Source organism: Stegastes partitus, unplaced genomic scaffold, assembly GCF_000690725.1.
Source record: "Stegastes partitus isolate 25-593 unplaced genomic scaffold, Stegastes_partitus-1.0.2 Scaffold725, whole genome shotgun sequence".
Lineage (NCBI taxonomy): Eukaryota > Metazoa > Chordata > Actinopteri > Pomacentridae > Stegastes > Stegastes partitus.
The window spans coordinates 364,432-367,701 of NW_007578456.1; the positions used below are offsets into that span (position 1 = coordinate 364,432).

The window sequence follows — 3,270 nt, forward strand, 5'->3', positions numbered from 1 at the left end:
CTTTTGAAATGAAACAGGTGTTCCATCAGACCACTTCCACTGGCCTCTGTAGAGGCCAATCCAAAAGCTTCGGCCATCGGCTAACATCATTATGTGATGATTCTCACGGTAGCTCCTCACACTGGCCAGGTCAGTGTAGCGCTCCCTGCAGTAGATCTGAGCATCTTTCCAGGTCTTAGTTTCGTTCACAAACACAAAGCTGGCATCGGCTGTTGTTCCTGGAAATATGATTCAGCAAAATTGAAACATGCTGGAAATATTTGGAGAAAAGCAATATGAGTTTGCATGCAATCATCTAACAACTGTACAACAGGAATGGCTTGACAATAATAAAATGTAATACTAGTATCACTACTATTACTGAATCAGATGAATGTGTGTAAAAGTAAAGCTGTCATATATGTCACTAATAAATCAAGGAGACTCTGTATGTGTACATGTGTCCTGTTCATCTGGTCTGAGCACTGGTAGTTCCCAGCTGTTTCCCACATAAGAGATTAATGCCTGTATCCGCAAATCTGCAATCATCATCATCAGCAGGCCTAAATATGAGGAAAATGTGGGGTGTGATGGTGAGCCTGAACTAATGTAGGTGTAAACACATCATGTAGCTAACAGCAGGTAAGCCAGGACAGAGTGTGACTGATGTTATAGTACTAATTAATATTAGAATGTGTTCTTCTTACCAGTGGAGCAGACAAATGTTTTAACGGCACTGCAAAACGAGCTTTGCCATAAGCCTTTGTATACAGATGCACAATCACGTCCCTCAAAAACCTCTTCACCCCACATCCTGAACTCCTTCTCCCCAGCAGCATAATAACTGTCATCTTCCAGTGACCACTTCCAGTCGGTCATCTCGAGATGCAGTCCTGTCCATACATACATCTCAGGAGAACCTTTAGTAGTGGCCAACACCTCATTCATCTCTTCCTGGTTTTCAACTGTGGCAAGGTCAGTGTATTCCTGCCTGCAGTAACTCTGTGCTTGAATCCAGTTTAAATGTTGTTTAACCAGGATGTATTTCTGGGGAACACAGGCAGGTAGGAAACACAGTCCTGTAGTATTGAAAAAAGATCATTATATATCACCCACAACAACACATTCATTGTCAAAGTGCCAGTTTGATCATGTCCTTTGCCTGATGTGTCTCTCCATAGATTTCTGCATTGTCTTTCAATATGTTTAATGCCAGAGGAGTTGCGGAAACTTTCTTTCTATGTTGGAGAGCTGCTGATTCTAATTTAAAATATGTTTTTCTGAGTTTATTCATGAAAATCATGTCTTAAGTTTGAGAAAGGCATCTTGTTAAAACAAGTAAATTATTTCTGTTTTTATCTCGATTTAACAAGAAACTGAGCAAATGTTTTGTATCATGGTGGCAGCAATACATGTGACAAAATGCCAACATTAAATGGTACTAACCTGTTAAGGCCATGATGATAACAGCTCTCCCCTCCATGGCAATGACAGTGCTGCTGCCTTTCACGGTTCTTTCATTACACCGTAACAGAACTAAAAAAAAACAAATAAATACATTTATTGACCTTTATCAGTTGCTGTTTTTACTAAAACCATGTTCTCTGGTCCATTGGCCCTAAAAATGACTCTGTGTCGCCGTACCTGAGTGTCACATGAATGATACGTTCTTATCAAGCAAATACTGCCTGAACTGTCTCTACTGTATGTTCGAACCAGGTTTCTCACAGGAGATACGAGTATAAACATATAACTGGATGGCAATTAATGGAGAGTCAAGGCCCCATTTTAAGAACAAAATGTGGAACAGCTCTTTATGAAGAGCAAAACTACTGATTAGAATTTAAAACTGAGGTAGTGAGAGAACAATTAGGTCTTCTTTTTGCAACTGCTTTAACAACTAAAGTCAAATAAACCTCAGCGACAGCCTCAGAATATTGACGATGTTTTACACGACACACAGTGTTACACCAATAATGCACTTGTCCACCTTTCCTGCAGAAGCTCACCTCGTCAGCAGTGAACATTTTCATTGTATGTATAAATCAAATCCATTCTTTCAAAGAAGTGATGCCTTACCTTTGATGTGAGAGTGAAGCGAGCAGCAGACAGAGCAATGACAACGTCACAGTGTGGAGTGATGTTCTGCAGGTCACGCAGCCTTGAACTCTAACTTCTTTCAAGTGATTGCTTGTTTGCATTCAATGCAAAAACGATAATATGCATACTTTTTACAATATGCTATCCAGAGACGAGGAATATTCAAAATAAGTTCCAGTCTTTGTCCAGCTTGTTTCTCAGAGACTTAACTGAGCTCAGTTTAACAGCAGTGTGAGAATTCAACCATTTTGTCAAACTTCCTAAAAATATTTTTTCAGAAACAGCCTTCCTCCCAACTCAACCTCATTCCAATTTAAGATGTGAAAATGTTCTTTTAAAAAAAACAAAAAAAAGATAAAAATCAGAAATACTTTATTGATGCTCAGGAGGAAATTGCTCATGTTACAGTTGCTCCTATTCAAAGTCAGAAATATGAACAGTGCAAAATATGTAGATAAACCTAAGTAGAAAATATGTCCTTAAAGTAGAAACATAAGTAGAAACAATAAAAGCATAGATGTTGCCATAGGCAATCATTCCTCCTCATTGCCTGTGGTGTACCGCAAGGTTCAATTTTAGGTCCAATTTTATTTACTCCCCCTTATTTTTTCAGTTCAACGTCACAATGACACACAGATACACCTCCCGCTGACACTTGCTTAACCAGGAGGCCAAGCTGCTGTTTCTAACTGTCTCAGTGACAACAACCATTGAACGGCTCAAAACCTTCTTCAACTAAACAAATCTAAAACAGAAGTCTTACTTTGTAACCCTCCAAACCCACACAGTCACCACCAACAACCTCAGTCCATTATCGAGACATTTTATTTGACTCAGGCCTCAGTTTCACTCCACATATCAAAAAAAGTTATCCAGTCTTGTTTCCTCTAAATCAGAACAGTCTCTAAGATTAAACCGATGCTCTCGCACCCGGACCTGGAAAAACGTATACATGCACTCATCTTTTCTCATCTTGATTATTGTAACTCAGCCCACAGGGTGGCTCAGTGGTTAGCACTGTTGCCTCGCAGCCAGAAGATTCCCGGTTCTTGTCCCAGTGAGGACCCCCGGGATCTTTCTGCATGGAGTTTGCATGTTCTCTCCGTGCAGCGTGGGTTCTCTACGGGTTCTCTGGCTTCCTCCCACACAGTCCAAAAACATGTTGAGGTTAATTGGTGATTCTAAATTGTC

General features: G+C 40.1%; 1 protein-coding gene across 1 annotated transcript in view; it reads left to right on the forward strand.

The window, feature by feature from the left end:
- Positions 1–299: 299 nt before the first annotated feature.
- Positions 300–3,270, forward strand: part of LOC103364174 (SWI/SNF-related matrix-associated actin-dependent regulator of chromatin subfamily E member 1-like) — a 16,621-nt gene continuing 13,650 nt past the window's right edge. The window contains exon 1 of the mRNA XM_008291201.1: positions 300–304. The gene's annotated coding sequence lies outside the window, so the exon portion shown is untranslated. The remainder of the gene's footprint in view (positions 305–3,270) is intronic.